Raw genomic sequence first — 14,552 nt, 5'->3', positions numbered from 1 at the left:
AGGCTGTCACTGTCAGGCTTCAACTAGTGGCAAGAAATCCTACAGTGAATGCTACTGAATAGGCAGAAAACCTCATTTGCAAGCAATCCACCTTTTTTTCAGATTGTAGAACCAAATGAACTGAGCATGAATGTATGCATGTATACATACATGCTTTTTAAAAAAAAAAAAAGTTTATTTCTAAGATGAGTTACAGAAAACCTCATGTTGTTGCTAGATGCAGTAAATACAAAACTTTAATCTGGAAATGCTCATTTTGTTTGTACAGTATCTAATGCTTATGCAGGAAAATTAAGTTCCTTTTTAAGGTGCAATCTCATTCAGATGTTTGAAGTGTATCTAGAAAAATAAGTTGACAAAACTTTTGCAGTCTACCTTCTAAGATTGGTTTGTTAGAAATGCATAAAGGAACTTTGTTTAAATATCTTTTTCTCAATTTCTGAAGTCTTTATAAGTTTCTCAAAGTGCTTTTCCTTACTCCTAGTTCAAAATATCTCTAAAGAGAGAACAAATACTTATTACTTGGTTTGGAAGAAATTGAGGAGGAATTATTTGACCATTCCCACTGAATTTGTTCAGTAGAAATAAAATATTAAAAACTGACTACTTCAACTGGATGTTGTGAGTAGGATTTGTCGGTATTGAGCATAAAACTCATAAGCAAGTTAAGCAAATAGTGGTTTTCAGACCAGAAGCACTTAACCAAGGTTGATAGTGTGTGGGATATGTGGAATATAATCTGCTTTTAGGCTTGGGAAGCAGAAGTTTCCTGTCATGGGATTTTTACTTGAAAGGAAGGAAAGGAAGCGAGCATCTGGTAATGATTTTTTGCATACTTAGTCACAGTTGCAGTGACTTTCCCATGATTTCTGCTTTTGGAATGGTTTTTGTTATTAGGATTTTCTTTTGATCCAATTTCAGAATCATAAAGTTGATGTTGTAAGGAAAAAAAATAGCCAGTACAGTCAGTTCAGTGGTATTTTGGGGGGATATTGGATTGTCGTCGTGAATCATTACTGAATGATAATTGCCTATGTAATGCCACTAGCACTTGGCTGGTGCACAAACTGAAGCACAGGAGGCTGTTATCAGGAAGCACTTCTCTACTGTGCGGGTGATGGGGCACGGGTTGCCTGGAGGGCTGGTGGGGTCTTCCTGCTTGGAGATCTTCAAAACACATCTGGACGTGGTCCTGGGTAACCTGCTTCTTGCGGTCCTACTTGAGCCAGGAAGGTTGGGCCAGATCCCTTAAAACTGTTGTTGCACCTTTTTTTTTTTTTTTAAGAAAAAAAAAAAAAAAAAAAAAAAAAAAAAAAAACCAAGACGTCAGTCAGGGCAGATGATTTTATTTAGTTTCTTGGGAAGTATTCTGTAACAACTTAATACCTAGAAAAACTCATATTGTCCAAGGGTCTTGATTTCACAAAAGGATCTAAAAGATCTTGATACCACCAAGCAGCAACTTTTGTCATGTTTTCTTTGCACAGGAGGCAACTAACACTAGGAAACTCTTTGTAATGTAGAAACATATAAACTGTGACATCTTATTTTTTGTGATGTTGAATTGATGGTCCCAAAGACCATCAAAGCATCTGCTAGTAATTGTCAAATTGTGCTAGTGAAAGCTACCACCATGTAAGCAATGCATTAGGTCTTGTGACTGGGAATGGCTAAGAATCAAATAAATTTCTGCTTAGCCATGTACAGAGACAACAAAGTAGGAAAAAAAAAAAAAAAAAAAAAAAAGCTCTGTATTTAATTTTCTTTTTCGTGTGTGTGTAGTTTCAGGTGTCCTGAAAGTAATCTGGTAATTAGTATTAAATGTAATTGGCACCTTGCAAATCAGCAAGTGGAAAACATATTCAAAAAGAAAATGGTGTCCGTGCAGCTTTGCTTAGGTTCCTGTAAATGTATTCCCTTTCCTTCATCGAGCGTTGTTTAATTACTAAACTTGGCAGGTTTTATTATCCAACTGCAAGAAATCAAGACTTTTTTTTTTTTTTTTCCTGGCTTCCCTTGCTGTAAGCAATGTTGGTACCTAATGTTTTGAGCTCCCTCTGCTGGTTTTACAACAGCAAACTGACACCTGAGGTCTGAGATGGGACACAGGCAGGGGAAATATTCAGACAGTTTTGTTAAAAACATTCCCTCCTCCGCCCAACTCATTAAATAGGGTTTTAAAAGCAGATTGATTACAAATTGAAATTAAAATGTCCCACACCATCGAGCCAGTCTTTTCCTGCAATAAGAACCTTATCCTCATATCCTTGCCATAGTTCAAATATACACAGAACTGACTGTGTAGTGATGCAAAGCTGTGTTGATTTAAAGCACTTTAAAATATTGATATTTAAAATTAATTTTTAATAAAATTTAAAATTATTTAAAATTATTATTTCATGTATAATGACAAACGTGGCTGTTTGTCAATTATTTGGGCTTTATGTGGCTGTGCAGACTGGTGTTCCCAGTTTGTACACTGGCACCGCAGTTCCTTCAGCATTGTTTCTTTGAGGCTATCCACTGAGGATTTTGGTGTTAATTTTCTTGGAACAAATGTCCAAAATGCATTCAATCTAGCACAGGATTCCTGTTTCTATTTTAATCAGGTTAGACTGGTAAATATGCATATTAGCTGATACTTATAAACATGGCTCAGCCCTTTTGCTCCAGCACTGTCACTTTCAGCACTGTAACATGTTGTAGTAACACACGCACACAAAATTAACGAGGGTTCATTTCCAAAAGAAGCTGTCAGGTGTGTTTGTGTAATGATTTATAGTGTGCCACAAGGTGTATGACAAAGGAAATTAAATTTCTGTATCCTCAGTAATACTGTATTAGGTTTTGTATGTGGTTCACTGGCAGCTTTGTCAATTTGTCTTTTTTACCCTTCTCCTCAATCAAGGAAATGGCAGAGTTCTCTGTTTCTAAAATACGTTTGCTGGTTATATAGTTAATGATCAAAAGCTAAGCAAACCTTGGCATAGTTACAGGAGCAGAGCATGCCGCTCTACAGTTGCTTTACCTGCAGCAATGTGAATTATTGAGTTGTAGAGCATGGGACAGGAAGGTCAATGGACGTTATTAGTCATTTGCTTGGGGATATTATTGTACCTTGGCAACTGTGTGTTTTCTCATGGCTGTAAAATTGTATCTGTACCCTCCTAAATCAAGTTATATCTGTAGACATTTCCTTAGGCTGTGATCCTACATTGTGTGTTGTCATGCAGAAGAGGATGGAGAGGTTTTGAGTGCTTAAAGCTTCTAATCATGAAGTTATGTAATAATGAACTGAAACATTGGTTTAAAATACTAGGTCCAAATGAACCCATTTCTGAAATATAAACCACCTAAACCTGTCAAGTTAAATATTTGAAAGAAAGCAGATCTCATTTTTCTACTGAGTAAAGGTAAAATGAACACCGAGAGCTTGTGGAAAAAGTACACTATTAAATAAAAGGGTAACCTTAGCCACACAAGTGGCTAAGTGTTTTGTTTTGTTTTGTTTTTGTTTTTTTTTCTTAAATCCATCATCTCATTAGATTTTTCTCTTCTACATCCTTGTTTAGAAAGCACCCATAGTTGGGGCTGTTTTTTTATTGCGTGCGGTCACACCTCATAAAGCTGGTTTCATTTTGTTTAGCTGGGCCCCAGGGAAAGTGGGGATTGCAGTCATGTCAATAACCAGACTTCTCGATCCAGTTCTGTGGAAGTCTATGAAAAGCCAAATCCTGTAACGTTGGATTCTGGCATTCAGCCTGAGCCCAGGGGCCAGTCCCTGTTAAACAGTGCAGCTGTGTGTCAAGAGATGTCTCTGTGAAAGAGAGACAGAGGGTGAGAATATGCACAGAGAGAGTTAAGAAAAGATCTGATAAGATGATAGGATAGACTGCGGTGATCAGGTGTGGGTCTGTGTGTTTTGCTTCTGGTTTCCCTCCTCCTTCCCTTAGTCTTCCCATGGTCTGCAGATCAGCTAACCTTGGTGGAATAAACTCATATGCCCTTATCAGTCAGTGGGATGAGAGGGTTGGGTTCCCAGTGCTGCTTTTGTTGTACCTGTATCTTGTTTATGTATTCCTCCTTTTATCATTACCCCGTTGCATCAAAAAAGCTCCTTGACCAGATAACCTTAAAGGAGCAGACACTCTCCTTCCACACACCTCTACACAGAGACAGTGATTAATTTGATTTGAATATTATAAACATATACTAAGCTCCCAAGCATGTAAATGTTTGAGTGGGGTTGTCATATACATAGTATGTCATAGACATACTACATCATATACATAGTATGTCACATACACAGTTTTGGAGAAGGTCTAGCCTTGACCTAGCCCAAAATCTTGCTTGCTATCCCAAGAAAGGTGTCTGTTGGCACTTTTAAGCCAAAGCATCTTTTACACTGTACATAAAATGTATGCAAAAACTTGTCAGAAAAAAAAAGATCAGTGAACTGCCCTTGTGGGATTGGAGGTGGTACCCTCAAGCCATTCACACTGTCAATAGGCCTGGTCCCAGCTCTGTGTTCTTCTGCACCTTTCTAGGCTTTGTAAAGGAAAGGAGGAGGAAAAAGCATCACATTGAAGTAAAACACAAGAAAGTTCATAGCTGGAAAGCTGAAAAACACAGATGATGTCCGCAGTTTTATATCTTTCCCTTATGGGACTGATGCTACCTCAATTAAAAATAATAATAATAAAAAAAAAATTTCAATGTGAGGCTCAAAAAGATTTTTCTTACATCATCAGCCTCTCACTCAGTAAGTGTGTGTGGGGTATGTGAATATGCAAATGTCTATCAGTCTAGCTGCCTTCACCCTGAGCATGTTTTCCTCTAGCAAATCTTTCTGGAGTTAATTTCCCCTCTGAGTTTACAGGCCCTGCTCCTGTGAATGACACCCCAGAAAACTGCTAGGTTTTGTCCCTGTAGCTCAGTCTGCAGAACTGGGACACTTCAGGTTTTTATTTTTTTAAACTTGTACTAGCATTAATGTAGTAATCCCGTAAAGGGGATGCAATCTAAATTCTCCTTCAAGCACACCTAGGTACACACATCTAGATGTAGATTCGCACTGAGCAGCCTGCATATTAAGCAGCCAGCCTGGCTGGGTTATTTTTTACCCTGGTTGCCCTCTGTGTTTATGAGAGGAGCAGCAGCCCCTCCCTCTCAGTTCTTCTGAATTTCTTGGCTGAGTCATAGCAAACTTCTACTCCTGCCTTCCTAGCAAACTGCATTGTTGGGACTTTTTCTGCTTTTTGTAAGGCCCTTGTTGACCTCCTAAAAACTTATTCACTTCTCTGGTAAGACCAGTTTTCCCTCGTCCCCCGCTTTGTCTTCAGACTGATTCTTCTGCGCTATACTGATCTCAAACCTCGGCTGCCTGTAGGCATGTTTCTGGTAGCAGAAGGGTCTCCTCTCCTGCAGAGCCACCACCATTACCCTTAGTGCTTTGACACAAAACACAGAGCACATGTTGGTATTGCCAGCCTCGCTCTTCAGCTGAAGGCTGAGTGCAAGTGGTAGAAACTAACAGGCAAGACTAAGGGTTTGTGGTGCTCTCCCTAGAAAAGAGCACCACAGAATATTTTTCGTCAGAAAAAAAAATAAAATAAAAATATTCACATATCCTAGAAGCAGCCTGAGATCTCTGATAGTCCTCTCACCTTTACTCCGTTATCCTTCTGCCTACAGTGATTAAAGGAGACAGTCCTCAGGGATCTGGGCTGTGCTGATCTACGCAGTGATTTCCTGTCTCCTCACACGTCATCAAAGGCTCTGGCAACACTCCATGTATCTGTGTGTCAAAGGCCATAAAAGAATGCTATCACCTATGCATAATCCAGTGCCCTTCCCCTAAGCATAGGAGCGATCTCTTTACATAGCAGAAAAGCTATACAAAATCTAAATCAGGTGCAAGAGGTCTGGATGCATCTTTGGCAGAAATTTGGGTTCCCCCAGTGCCTTCAACTTGCCTTCTGGGTCAATTGCCATACCAGCCGTTCTTCAGAGGTGTTCTTGGCAACAAATTTTTGTTTTTAAGTGCTGAGGGTTTACAGTTTGTAGAAAATAGCAACAACAATAACAACAAAAACATATTGCACTTGGAAAGAAGTGTTTCATTCAACCAAGGTTTTCCCAGAAAACTTTTAAGATCTTGACTACACCTCTAGGAGGATGTCCTGGTTTCAGTTAGAACAGAATTAGCCCAGGAATATTGGAAGTGATTATGGACTGGCCAGAAGGTAAATACTTTGGGATATCATCAGAGGAGGAGGTGGGTCGTGCTGAAGAAGCCCCACTGTACAACCAGTTACCAGAAAATGAAAAGAAATATGCCCTGTTCACTGATGGGTCCTGTCATATTGTGGGGAAGCATCGAAGATGGAAGGCTGCTGTATGGAGTCCTACACGACGAGTTGCAGAAGCTGCTGAGGGAGAAGGTGAATCGAGTCAGTTTGCAGAAGTGAAGGCCATTCAGCTGGCTTTAGACATTGCTGAACGAGAAAAATGGCCAGTTCTCTATCTCTACACCGATTCATGGATGGTAGCAAATGCCCTGTGGGGATGGTTACAGCAATGGAAGCAAAACAACTGGCAGCGTAGGGGCAAACCCATCTGGGCTGCTGCATTGTGGCAAGATATTGCTGCTCGGGTAGAGAACCTGGCTGTGAAAGTACGCCATGTAGATGCTCATGTGCCCAAGAATCGGGCTACTGAAGAACATCAGAACAACCAGCAGGTGGATCAGGCTGCTAAGATTGAAGTAGCTCAGGTGGATCTGGATTGGCAGCATAAAGGTGAATTATTTATAGCCCAATGGGCCCATGACACCTCAGGCCATCAAGGTAGAGATGCAACATACAGATGGGCTCGTGATCGAGGGGTGGACCTGACCATGGACGCTATAGCACAGGTTATTCATGACTGTGAAACATGTGCTGCAATCAAGCAAGCCAAACGGTCAAAGCCTCTTTGGTATGGAGGACGATGGCTGAAATATAAATATGGAGAGGCCTGGCAGATTGATTACATCACACTCCCTCAAACTCGCAATGGCAAGCGCCACATACTTACAATGGTGGAAGCAACCACCGGATGGCTGAAAACATACCCTGTGCCTCATGCCACCGCCCGGAACACTATCCTGGGCCTTGAAAAGCAAGTCCTATGGCGACATGGTACCCCAGAAAGAATAGAGTCAGACAATGGAACTCATTTCCGAAACAACCTTATAGACACTTGGGCCAAAGAACATGGTATTGAGTGGGTGTATCACATCCCCTATCATGCACCAGCCTCCGGGAAAGTTGAACGATACAATGGACTGTTAAAGACTACATTGAAAGCAATGGGCGCTGGGACATTCAAAAACTGGGATACGCATTTGGCAAAGGCCACCTGGTTAGTCAATACTAGGGGATCTGCCAACCGAGCTGGGCCTGCCCAATCAAACCTGTTACGTACTGTAGATGGGGATAAAGTTCCTGTAGTGCATGTAAAAAATATGCTGGGTAAAACAGTCTGGGCTACTCCTGCCTCAGGAAAAGGCAAACCCATTCGTGGAATTGTTTTCGCTCAGGGACCTGGATACACTTGGTGGGTGATGCAAAAGAACGGAGAGGTCCGGTGTGTACCTCAAGGAGATTTAATACTGGGTGAGAATAGCCCATGAACTGAATTGTACCATGTTAATTGCTATATAATACTGTATGTTACCACTACCATGACTACTATAGGTGACTAATTAGAATGTATGGAAAAGAGTGTAACCTGAGCATGACATAAATGGTATGGAATAAGGGGTGGATAGATAAAAGACTGTCGTGGTTTAACCCGGCTGGCAGCTAAACACCACGCAGCCGTTCGCTCACCCTCCCCCCTCCCTCTCTGGGACGGGGGAGAGAAATGGAAAGTGAAGCCCGTGAGTTGAGATAAAGACAGTTTAATAAGACAGGAAAATAATAATAATAATAATAATAATACAATGATGATAATAGTACTACTAATAATAATATGTACAAACAAGTGATGCACAATGCAATTGCTCACCACCTGCTGACCGATGCCCAGCCTAACCCCGAGCAGTCCAGCCCCCTCCCCCCGGCTAGCCACCCTATATATTGTTTAGCATGATGTCAGATGGTATGGAATACCCCTTTGGCTAGTTTGGGTCACCTGTCCTGGGTCTGTCCCCTCCCAGCTCTTACTGCACCCCCAGCCTGCCTGTTGGCAGGACAGAGCAAAAGTCTGAGGTGTCCTTGGCTTGGTATAAGCACTGCTCTGCAACAATTAAAACATCAGGGTGTTATCAGCACTCTTCTCATCCTAAGCCAAAACACAGCATTCCACCAGCTACTAGGAAGAAAATTAATTCTGTTCTAACTGAAACCAGGACAGAGGAGAACCATTTTCTGCCCATACTATGTGTCTTCTTATTTGCAAAAACTTTCTCAGACCAAGGTTTCTGAGATTTAAGCAGAGCTTTTGTTAATGAATCAAAAAAAAAATCAGCTATATTTGCATTGCAGCCCTCAACTCCAGAGAACTTTTGGGAGTAGCCTAAAGAACACAAATCAATATAGTTTTCCTGGCTTTTGTCGCCTGTTCCTCTCTAGAGTCCCCAGGTTACCATCCCCAAAGGCTATTGCAGTAAACCTCTGATCACAGTTGGCAGACTAAAACATTGGACAAACAGGTAGGTAGTTACGCTGTCTAAAACTGACTTAAGGTGTTACTATTTCTAAACATATCTTGCCTATTTCTTTTTCAGGGACCTTATTCAATGTCCCAGTGGAGGAGATTTTCACAAGTACTATTGCTCGGCCTGATAGTGACCAATTCCATGACCATTCACCTTCAGAGAAAGAGGTATCATGGTCACTATTCCCTGGCTATTTCCTGAAACAGAGGCTTATTTTAGATTTCAGGGACCAAAATGCTTTTATCCACATATTTTGAAATTGTTGTTCCAGCATCCGTAATGTCCCTTTCAGTAAAGGGATTGATTCACATCTCTCAGCCTGCAAGCTGCATATTTTGACATCACATTTAAGTGTTGTATCAGACGAACCTTTGCTTTATAGTGGTCCTGAACTGTTCCTAACTCAGATTCAATTCTCTCTCATTGTTTTTCCACGAATGCACAGAGTCATTGGTAAAACTGGGATCACAGAAAGTGTTCAGTGCAGGCAAAGGAGGAACAGCTGAATGGGATGACCGGCTCACAAGTATTTCGTGCCTCAGAATATGGCAAACTCTAGGTTATCCTGAAAGTCCTGGACTTTGTTGCACTCCACTACCACTCCTCAGTGTGCCAGCTGTAGAGCTGACTCATCTCTTTGGGAATACGCCCTGAGAGACTGAGGCTTGAACTCTCTGCACTTCAGATGACTTTTGTCTTCCCACATGTCTGCCAGCCCCCGTAAGGCCCACATCATTTTGGTACTGAGGTCTCATAAGGGGCTCCAAGTGAAAAACTGGGTCTCTGTCTTTGCTTCCAGATCTTCTGCCAAGTTGCTAAACCAAATTCTTTGCTTGCATCTTAGCTTGGACCTCATAACTTGGATGCAGGAAGGCTCAGATAAACACAATCATTCAATTCTCATTTTTCAGAGAAACCTACAAAGCAAAACAGTTGATGCCCACAGACAGAGGTTCAGTTATCCCTATCTCCAATCCTTGTTTCTTTTCCCTGAACTTTGTGTTGCATTTTGGAATCTGGACAAGCTCTCATTTTTCTGTAAGAAGTAATCATAAAGTCCTTTGGCAGCTTCTTTTACTTTTCGTTGTCTACTCTGTTTAGCTCTATTCGACTATGAGTGTTTTGTTTTATTCTGTTTTGTTTTGTTTTGTTTTGTTTGCTAGGCCTACCTAGACTCGTCCTGTGAATGACTCACTTTCTCAACAGGATTTAAGCATGGGTTGCATTTTTGCAGCACCCTAAGCCTACCTTCCTGCTGGCTGTCACAGTTCTCAGGAATGCAGTTTCACCCTTTCTCTTGTGCCAGAGCTACTTTTGTCAGAGCCCTCATGGCTCAGCAAACTGGCAGGAAAAAATAAAAAATAAACTGACAAAAGCAGACATCTTCCTGTTGCATAATACAAGGCCAAAGATGACTGAAATCCTATAAGGAAAGCAAAACAATGCCATGGCGGTCAGCAGACTTAGGGCTTTAATTATCCTGCAGGAGGAAATGTTTTGAGCAGCTTGTTTCCACCTTCATATATTTATGATATCTTCCTTCCTGGTAACGGTTAATTCTGTTATTTGGGTGGGAGACAGCCAGGAGACATTCCTTTTCTTCCTTTTTTTTTTTAATTATTTTTATTATTTTTTTATTTTTCCTTAGAACTAATTACTTGAGATCAAATTTCAACTGAATCTTAAGGTGGTGCCAGAACATAATCATCCAGACTGAGTGAATCCATATGTTTTCTTCTGAATGGCTAAAAACGTGAAAGCTCTCCTTTTGATCCCCCTCTCGCTTCAGGCATGCTGTGTCATAGCATCAAGATGAGGTGCACTCAACCCTCCTACTCTGTGCCTGAAGCAGGATGTCTCAGTGGAAAGCTGCTTAAAACAAAAGTTTTGAGGGAGCCAAGACAGAGCCCCAAAGTCTAATTAGGATTTTGTTCATCAAGAACCCAAGAGGTGTTGGCAACATTCATTCAAAATAGGTGCCTCTTTGCAACAGCCCGGCAGCTGGCCTGGCTTTTCTTCTGGTGGGAAGCCAGGGATCCTCTCCCAGTCACTTTAACGTGGGTGCTGCCTGCACTTACCACAAAGTGGATGCTTATCTTAGGTGTCAGCTCAAAGAAGAAAGGGGAGCTATTTACACACCACTGTTGTGGAATGCTCGTGTTTACTAGAGGTGCTTTTAAAGTCATTTCCCGGTGCTGCAAGCCTTCCAGTACCTGAAAGAATACTTAATATTTCATCAGCTAATGTTCCTCAAGTCCCCTTCTCAAATAAGAATGACCTAGAGCATTCATCTGTTTTAACCTCCCACCCCTGACCCTTGGAAATTCCCACACCAAAACCAGTATCTTCCAAGCAATGCTGTAGCTAAATGTCAGTATTTGAGGAAGTTGTCTTTTGTCCTCCTGCCACCGTGACCTTTTTGTTATTGCAACTATTTAACATCCACAACACATCCAAGCATCTTAAATTAATGCTCGCTTTTCAGATATCAAGACATGCTGTGTCTTGGAAATAACGCTCAGGTAGACGAGCTTATCCATAGCGCGCGTTATCGGTCTATACAATCACATCTCTGTTTTTGCCGGTTATGAAAGCTGCTTGAAGCAAGCATGCCATCACTCATTATACTTCCTCTCTGTTTCTAGGAGGCTTTATTTCATCAGAGAGTTACTGTAAATGAATCACTAAAACTTTTTTTTTTTTTTTTTTTTTTTTAATTTAAGCACCGCAGCATCCTGAAATACATGTACACATGCCAGAACGGGCTCAAATACATTGTGCTGTAGGAAAGTCTATTCTAGTTGCTCAGTTCACCAGTAGATATCCTAAATAATGGTCTAATTCAGAAAATGCAAACCAGATCAAGGGCAGGAGGTGTTTCTGCCTTTCTTCCTGATCTCTTCTTCTTCCTTTGCACCAGCACAAACAGTATAATCTGAGCCTCGTGTACATCCAACTTGCTGCTATGCCCCTGAGAGGGAGAAGACAACCTGCAGAGAGTTTAGCAGGGCCAAACTTGCACTGTAATACATCTTATTAAGTACTAAACAGACAAAAATGTTTCCTACCTTTTGCCTGATAGTGAATGTTAATTAAAACCAACACTTTTGTGTGCTATAAAAATCAAAACACAAAGTATGACAGAGTCAACTTTCCAATGAAAACTCAAGAACTGGCTAAAATACAACCAAGGAACTCAAGAACTGGCTTCCTGGTGTGATATGCCTGCCTTAGATCTATTTTTGATTTTAAATTATCTCAAAAGAGCTTAGAGAAGTGTACTGAACACGTTAACGATCTTTAATGATCTTTAAGCCTCGTTTCCCATGGGTCAGGCATTTCTGATTGCGTGCTGCTGTGGGAATTCCCTCCAGTCAGAGGCAGAGCCTTTCTCAATGGCAGTATTGAGCTAAGGAATTCCCAAACTAGCATGTAACTACCTTACTGACAGAATGGCTGATTTCTGAGAGATGGTGAAGAATATCAAGCTCAGAAAAGAGTTGGTGGGAACTCAGGGTACTTAAGTTGCTGGCTTTGGAAAGCTGTGCTCGTGTGCGTACCTCATCGTGGTCCTTATCTCGACCCTACTTACGAGGGGCCAAGGCTTAGGCGGCTGCATCAAGGGACAAGAGAGAGAGAATAAATAGATGCTTATCAGCTCCACAGCACCACCCCAAATCACCTCTTTCCATGTATTTGTGAATAGATATGATGCTCATTTGCTCTCTCAGACAACCAAAGACAGAATGGGATGTCTGAATATCCCATCACACCCAACAAAAACGCAATACAATCATTACCCCCAATATCAAGATATTAAGAGAATTTTTTAAATTTATGATTTGTTTTTAACTTTTGAAGTTGGCCGTATTAGATGGCAACACCTGTGCCTTTGCAGGTTGGGAATAAGAGCATGAGGTGCTAGAGCCGGATGCCTTTAGCTGTTTGTTGTGCAGTGATGCTTCCCGTCACCAAACCCTTGTGAACAGAAGGGAGCTGCAGAAGGCTGAGTCTGTCAGATGCTGGGGACCACAATATTTTTGTTACTCCCACTGGGAGCTGAACTTCTAAAAGAACAAATACTTTTCTTTTCTGAACTGTAAATGCACATTTAAATGCTTAAATACCCTTAGGACCCAGATTGCAGATGAGAGGCCAGATCATTCAAGCTTTCTCCCACAAGTAAGTAGATTTTGCAGGCTGAGACTCTGAAGCTTTACATCCAAACTGACCACCATCCAGCACGGTTTTCCTACAAGATTTATATACATATTTATGTCAGGACAAAGTCAAACAACTTAATTACATTTCCCTTCCAAGAAGGGATTTAAAAAATTTTCTTTTTCTGCCTGGTTTCCTGACTGAGTCAGCCCTGGTTGTTTGCATTATGTGCTTAGAAGAGGGTGAATGGAGGGATACAGAGAAGGTGGCTGATTTTCCTCTTATATTTCTGTGGTCTCAAAACTGCCCACCTACTACTACTCACTATCTGATGCATGAGGTGTCCCTGGATCTTAGAATCACTGCATTTCCTCTCTGTATTTCAAATGTAAAGGTGAAACGTGTTACTTTTTGCAAAATTTCTTATCATTTGTGGATTCAATTTTTTTCAAGATTCTGTGCTGGTAATTTAGCTGCAGGAAAGTAATTGCCTTGATATTGCTTAGCTATCTTCATTGGTGCGTTGGTTTCAGCTTCACAAGGGTGGACCCAAACATCCATGCATAATAACCAGCAAGACTGAGATTTTAAGGTAGAAAATTGTTTGCATTGGTGAAATATACCCCAAAGTACTTCTCATAAGTAATTATTATGTCAATTTATTGCCATTATGTGCCATAATTATTGTGTTTTGTTTTGTTTTCTACATATAAGACTTCTCAGTGACTTTTTTTTTTTTAAGAGCTTGTAACTGGCAGGCATATTTCGGAGCTATTTCTCTTCTGGAGTGTACTTCCTTCTACTGTCGCTTTCTCATGTTGATACCTTTGTTGAGGAAAGGAAGTGAGCAAGAAAAATGAATTTATACCTTGCTTTCTGATATGGTACTAACTTTGTTTTTTGCTCTCTAAAATCAAAGAAAAGAAAGCAACATACGTAATTATCTCTGAACTCTTTTAAGTTCTACAGATTTCTCGTGTTTATTTTCTCTCTCTCTCTTTTTTTTTTCTTTTTCTCTTTCTTCTGGAGCTCATTGAAAAAATCAGACATTGCATTGATTCAAATTCTCTCTTTCCTCCATCTTCATTAAATCAATGTTTCTTCTCAATTCGCTCCTCTCTTTGTTCAGCTCTACTTAAGCTACCACTGATGGTGAAAACCACACGTTTTGTTAACCTTTCTTCCATGAAGCATGACCAGTCATCTTGATGCCCCTCCTAACAACCATTTAGACTGTAAGAGAGTAATTTCCTTGGGCTTTGACTTAAAAGGAAGTTCAAGGTAGCAGAAAGATCAGCTGGAACAAAGTCCAAAGCTTGTAAAGTTGCCTGTCTGGTTTGGCAAAGGGAAAACACACGCTTGGTTATGGGATTCCTCCAACAGTTACAGTAAATACAGGTCTTCAGTGCAAGGGTGGAGGGAAACCCCACTTCACAATTCACATTTTGAAGTGCTTTTCAATATATGCGACTTTCCTCTCTGAAACAAAATTTCTTTAATGCATGACCTAGACATGCCACCAAAATTACTGTGCCTTCTGGACATGCTCTGCCCAGCCACTTTGCCCTTTAGGTTTCGGAGCCACAAGCGGCCAATTACCCACTTGGCTCCACACGCCCAGAAACGCACTGTGAGTCACACTAATGCTGTGTGACCAAAATTCCTTCACTGGCTTCAGACATTATTA

This window comes from Aythya ferina (genome assembly GCF_964211825.1).
Source record: "Aythya ferina genome assembly, chromosome: 1".
In the NCBI taxonomy this organism is placed as follows: Eukaryota; Metazoa; Chordata; class Aves; order Anseriformes; family Anatidae; genus Aythya; species Aythya ferina.
Note: the sequence above shows the minus strand (reverse complement) of the source record.